Source organism: Capsicum annuum, chromosome 7, assembly GCF_002878395.1.
Source record: "Capsicum annuum cultivar UCD-10X-F1 chromosome 7, UCD10Xv1.1, whole genome shotgun sequence".
Taxonomy (NCBI): Eukaryota; Viridiplantae; Streptophyta; class Magnoliopsida; order Solanales; family Solanaceae; genus Capsicum; species Capsicum annuum.
Window position 1 is genome coordinate 202,981,630 of NC_061117.1, and position 7,165 is coordinate 202,988,794.

The window sequence follows — 7,165 nt, forward strand, 5'->3', positions numbered from 1 at the left end:
TACCTTGAGTGAGAGAAAATATTTCATTGATCAATTTATGTGCTTCTTACAGCCATTATCGATGAACATGTATTGGATAATTTCTCTCACTTCTCTTCTCAACAGGTTATTTGATAGGTTTGGGAATCCATTTCAACTTGAGTTCCCAAAAGAAAGACAGAGGAAAGATCAGACTCCTTTTTGTCCAAGTTGGCAACCTCATCTTTTTAGATTGGGGATCTGGTTCTCTTAAGTTTTCTTTTGTCTTAGCATCTTTTTTATACTTTCCAACACTAGATACTTTATCCGGCTAAGTCCCTTTGAGTTCATTTGTCTCTCAACATATTTTTGACACTTCTTAGACGAGATTTTGGTGTTTGACCTTATTTTTTCAAGGTGAGCAGAGGTCTCTGAAAAGGTTGTTCAGCAAAGTGATTTTTCAAGGTCAGCTTTGATTCCAACCAGATCCCTCTCTAGTTCTTTATTCCTCTCTAGGGAGGCCGTGAGATCCAATTTGGACTTGTTTAAATTAGCTTCAAGTTCAAACTGAAAGTCACTGCCTATTCCTCTTTCTTTAGGATCATTTTGAGATACAACCTTCAATTTTTCATTCAAGGTGTTATTCTCAAAGGATAAGAGACTAACTTTTTCTTCTAATTCAGCGATTTGGACAAACAAAACTGATGTTTTATTTTCAAATTCAATAAGATCGTTATTCAGAGACTATTTTTCTTTAGTAAGATCACACAATGCATCAATCAACACACTAGCTAAGGATCTTAGCTCCTTCAAAGAATAATTTTTAAGACTTTTTTATATATCAAAAAAACTTTCCTATTCATCATCTTCATCTTCGTCATCTGACTTGGACATGAGAGAAAATAAAAAGTCAAAGCCTAAGGAATTATCTTTTGTCACCATCATGGAAGTCTCCACTACTTCTCCTTTACTTCTTTTTAATTCATTAGGGGCCATGACCTTCTTCCTTGCCTTCCGCAGATTATTCTTGATGTAGTCCTTATAGTTAAGCTTATGGAGTGGGCGGTCTTTGATGAAATGACCAAGCTCCCCACACTTATAACAACATTAAATGTCATTTTAGAACTTGGTCATGTTCTTTTTTCTTGGAAAACCATTATTTCTTGTAATTTCTTTTTGAAATCTTATGGTAGTTGATTGGCCTTCTTTGATATTTGGTGGAGCAAGCATTTTAGTAGGACCTCTCCTAGGTGTTAACCTTTTAGGAGGAACCTGCTCTGATACTAATTGATGAGTTCACATGAGTTGTCCTACAACCTTGGGATCTGATACCAAACAGACTTAACCAACAAGAACTGAACAGTGAAGTATGTGAAAAAGAGAGTAAAAGACACAATAATTTTATGTATAAACCTCTTTGCTCAAGGGATTAAAATTATGACCTACTTCAGTAGGATTTCTCAACAACTTCACTACAATAAGATCAACTTTCATATTATAACCTCTTGCGACTTAGGAAATAAAATCTTAATCCCTACCCTTGTGATAGCTTTAACACAAGCAACACTACAATAATTCTATTGTAGTCTCCACTGTCAACTAACTCTAGTTGACCACAACTTAGCTAACTCTAGCCCTCTTTATCAACTACCTCTAGTTGACACTCCTAGGTAACTCTATCCAATAAAACATCAAACAAATGATGAAAATCGAAACTTAACTAAACATAGTTGATGTGACTAATTAACTCTATTTAATGCGCCACAACCTAAAACATACACAAGATCAATATCTACTATCCTTTATAGCATAGGAGTAGATTTACAATTTATCAAAATAAAAAGATTAGATTTACAATTTAGCAAAATGAAGAGACTTAACAACCTAAATTTTAAGATATGTTTTGTTGTAGCAATCTGGTCCCTTGGTGGTTGGAGATTTTTCTTGATGGAACTTTGTGGTGGCTTTGCAAGAAGATGAGAAATTTTTGATTGTGCAAAGCTAGGGTTTTCTCCCACATAATAATCTATATATATAAAGAAAATGGGAGGGAAAAACCTTTAATATTTCTCATTGGTCGAGATTAAAAAAATGTTGCTCCTTTACTGCTGTGCCACCAGTTTTTTCACAGAAAAAGTACAGTAAAAAACTGTACAGTTGAGTGCTAAAAATTCAACGACCAGGGACGTGGTCCCTAATCTATTCCCTAGGTAGGTTTGTCAATTATTAGGAACAGATCCCCTATATGTCCTTCAGTGTTTCCATGTCATGTATCACCGCCCGTATTAGAACTAGGAAACATCCCCTTAGGAAGTTATCACGTAACAAGGTTATGAGGATCAGGTTCTAACACAGTTGACTTTGAGACATGGAATAAATTCTGGTGGCAGCATATATAGTAAGAATTAGGTTCTCTCATGAGTTTTGTCAATCATCAAAACCTCATGTTCATCAAAGTTTAACAGACAGTGAAAATGACTAAAAAAATACAAATTGTTAGTGTTACACAAGATGTGAACATATCCATGGTTACTGTCAAACAATACATATAAAATCATACAAGATCAGAAATTAAGTTTTCAACTTAAATACAGTTTGTTTATCTTTTGGAAAAGAAAATAGAATTAAAAAACATGATATCCCAATTCCCAGTTAGTGTACAACACATCCCAGTCATACCTACTCTAATAAGTGTACTGTCCTATCAGTGTTTGATACCAAAATGTTGCCAAATCTTTAGTGTCCATTATAATAGGTTCCAAATGAACATTACAAAGAATGCAATTAGCCACAAGAGCAACAAAACAATTAAATTACAATACTTGGATGCATATTCATCGTAATAAGTAAGTTTGACGATATAGGATTCACCATGCAAGGATAGTACCTTGGCAAGATCAGTATTTCTGGCAGGTACCATTTTACAAAACCCAATTGAAGATGAAGGGATTTGAAATTAAAAGTTGGAGATGGTAGATTTGTTAACTGCCAAGAACAAAATACCTAGATAGACAAAGATAAAGCAAAAAGTTAAAACAAAATAATAAATAGAGATTTTTGTATTGAGCTTAATGAACAAGGACTTGGGCTGACTACCACAAGGTAAGTAACAAAAACCTTTATAAAGCTGATTATACAATGTACATGAAATATTGACAGATACCTCAGAGACATTAAAGACAAAACCTAACACAATAATTCCTCTAGTCGAGTTTATAGTTAGTGTATATCCCTAAAGGTTATCTCTCCATAGAGTTAGAAATTACAAACTATGCCTGGAGAAGTCGTGAAGAAAGAGAAAAAGTGCTTACCAGAGCAAACCACGAACAAAGTTTCAGACTTTTGGCCTTGATAATTGTTTGGAGTACTATTCTGATTCATTGGTGATCATTGCACACTCTGAAGTCAAATTTTAATTTACGACTGAAAGATACTTCAGCAATAGATGCTACATTTACAATATCCAGCACATCTATATTTCCATACATATCTAACAATAGGGACAGGAGACATGCATCCTTGTTGATGCCATCTATACCTAGTACCAATGTCTTTAAATTAAAATTAAGCAAAACCACTCCTATAATCCATCATTGATTCATTAGCATAACTTCATTAAGAGATAATGTTGTTAGACACTTCAGCTCACTCTTTGTTTTTGTATTTATCTTACAAAATGTCAATCGGAGTTCAACCAAATGAGGACTGCTTAAAACACAATTAGGCAGATCATAATAAGCATATGACTGAAATGTATTATGTCTAGAGTAAGACAATTCAAGGATCTCCAACTAATTTAATGCGAACTAGATCCAGGTATAAATTTTATTTGGCATCATTTTCTCACTCCTAAGAAAATCATACTACAATATGTCTATTCAGCGAGATGCTCTTTGCCAAAATGAGAGAGATAAACTAAAGTAAAACTTAAGGCAGAAATTATGAATTGTTAGGTTCTTACTAAGAAGAAACATATGAACAACGAAGTTCTAAAACCTTTTTTCATATCCTAGACATCTAACTTGACCAAAATAGATACAACAGTTCCCTCAAAACATACATTGATTAAAATTGAGTGTGTGGATGAATGCCCAGAGTTTATCTTCCAGTAAAGATTGTTTTAAAGAATTTTGATGACAATAAGGAGATAATATGGATGAGGATGACATCTTACGACTACCAGACCATCCTCATCCATATTCTAAAATTTTTTGAATTGAATTTGGTTATGAATTTTGTAAAATATTCTAAAAAAGAGATCGAAATACTTTAAACTTGAATTTGTAAATTGATTCAAATTGAATTATTTAAATTTCCTCGAATCGGTTCGAATACTCGAATTGATTTGATCTGGTCATACCCCTACTCTCATGAGATTATTAATTATATTGATGAATAAGTGTTGATTACATTTACGGTATTTTAGAGTGGTTGTGGTTAAATTATTACTAGTATTGTACTTATGGTGGTAGGAAAGGTCGAATACGATAAGATTGTGGTCTAGTTGTTGCATGGTTGATCTTACGTGCTTCAGTTGTGGAGGTTGGTGTTAAGTCATGATTACTTGCTATGTATTGAATCATTAGTTTACTTATATTTGCTTATGTGTATGTATGGGTTTGAATTACATTGGCCAATATTGTACTAATACTACTCTCTACTCTTGTTTTGATGAGTGCAAGTTGTATTTCAGTGACTACTACAAAACCTCACCTTTAGCGTATGAGTAGCTTATTTTGATCCAAGGGTTAACACTTATTTTCAAACTATCGTGGATCATCTTAGTAGATCATGTCCATTTGTTTCGAAAAAAGATACTCTCTTTTATTTCATTAATATTGGATATTATTTTAGACTTTGTTTTTAGTTAGAAATTCTTAAATGATGACTTTCGAATTCTTGGAAATTCTAATAAATAGGTTGAATTATTTTCAGAATTTTAAATTTTAATTAGTTTTCAAGATATTAAATTGGTTCAGTTAAGTTTGTTTAATAAAGTGTCTTAAAATAACTAAGTATTTGGAATTGTCTTAAAAATTTTACATTTTTACGGACAACACAACACACACAGGAGTATGCCAAGTGGCAAATTATTTTGGCAACTTTCTGATCCCAAAGAAGGCATAGAAAAGATGGCATGCTATTCATTTTCTTTCCTTTTAGCACAAAAAGTTGTATAGAAGATATCAAGCTTTTTGTGCCGAAATAATTTGCCACTTGGCATATTCTGTTGGGCTCAAAATTGAGAGGGCGTTATGCGGAAGTTTAAAATTTGCAAATCAAGACATTGATAATTCGGATGACAAATAAAAACGTACTAAAGAACATATTATTGAATATAATTTGGCCAACTGGTCTACACACAAGAAACTAATATTAAAGAAATATAAAACTATTGGGAGAAAATTTTCCCCTAAACGAGACTCTTTAAAGACTACATTGTGGATGCTACTGCGTTATGGTATGAGAAGATGGGTCTTCTATTTATAGAGATCCAAAATCTTTCCTCTAAAAAAGAGGTTTGCCAAATATGAAAAAGTCTTATATTTTTCTTTCAGGAAAAATAAAAGTAATTATGGTATTACTTTTATTTTTCTTCTAAGAAAAATAAAAATTAAATTTGGTAAGAAAATCAAGGCAAAACCCCTAACAAATCTCACATTTTGGACTTGATTTTCTTTACTTGATCCGTTTTCTTCACATCACATGCATGAACTTCGTTCTTGATATAAGATTCATAACTGTTGCTTGCCATGATTAAAAATAAAGTTCAAAATATCATGATTAAAAATAGGTTAAAAAATTAATATTTTATTTTTATTTTTAAAAATGCAGCAACAAGAATGTTGAAAATATGGTTGAAACTTATTCTCCACATGTAGTTGGACAAAAATCTTTATTATCATCCAATTGATTGCAAATTGATTAGAACCGTCTTGGACTTGTCTTTAACCTCATTTTACCGAACCACTGGATCTTTGAACCGTAGGCTCTGATACCACTTGTTGAGTTCGAAATTGAGAGGGCGTCATGCGGAAGCTTAAAATTTACAAACCAAGACATTGATAATTCGGATGACAAATAAAAACGTACTAAAGAACATATTATTGAATATAATTTGGCCAACTGGCCTACACAAGAAATTAATATTAAAGAAATATAAAACTATTGGGAGAAAATCTTTCCTTAAACGAGACTCTTTAAAGACTATATTGTGGATGCTACTGTGTTATGGTATGAGAAGATGAATCTTCTATTTATAGAGATCTAAAACCTTTCCTCTAGGGAAAAGTTTTGCCAAATATGAAAAAGTATTATATTTTTCTTTCAAAAAAAGTAAATATGGTATTACTTTTATTTTCCTTCTAAGAAAAATAAAACTTAAATTTGGTAAGAAAATTGAGGCAAAAATCCTAATATATTCATGTGTGTGTTGTGCTATCTGTAAAAATGTCAAACTTTTAAGACAATCCCAAATGCTTAGTTATTTTAAGACAATTTATTAATCAAACTTAGTTGAACCAATTTAATATCTCAAAAATTAATCAAAATTTAAAAGTATGGAAATAATTCAACCTATCTATTACAAATCCCAAGATCAAAATTTTTAGAGTATTTTAATTTTGTGTTTGCGCTAAAATTGAAATGAAAATAGTTTCTTATTGAAATTTCAAATTCGAATGAATCGATCCGTAAAATCAAATCAAAATACTAAAAAATGAATCAAATTGGAACTAGAACGAATCGAGTTAGGATAAGGATTTTACCAAATCAAAATTTGAAATTTTAATTCGATAATAGCTAAATTTGATCCGAATTGATTCGTGCACAAGTCTACACAAGAGAAGTCTCATGCTACCCCAATCACCATATCACAAATGCGTAATGTATGAATGCATCTATGATCTCATGTATGAATAAAGCATCATGAGCATTACAACCTCAACTCAATTTGTAAATACATGCTAAGGAGACTTATGTTTGCCCGATAATCACGACCTCCAGGGGACACACTAAGGTTCATGTACCGTATCAAATAGTACCCAACCCTTCGAATATCAATAATCAACAATTCGTATTGGTGCAGTATCCGACCCTCTGAACATGATAAAATCATAAAATATCATCAATGTCTCTCAAATGTATGACAATGCATCAACATTGTAACATCAATGTCACAAAAAATGTATCATAGTGTACGAATAAT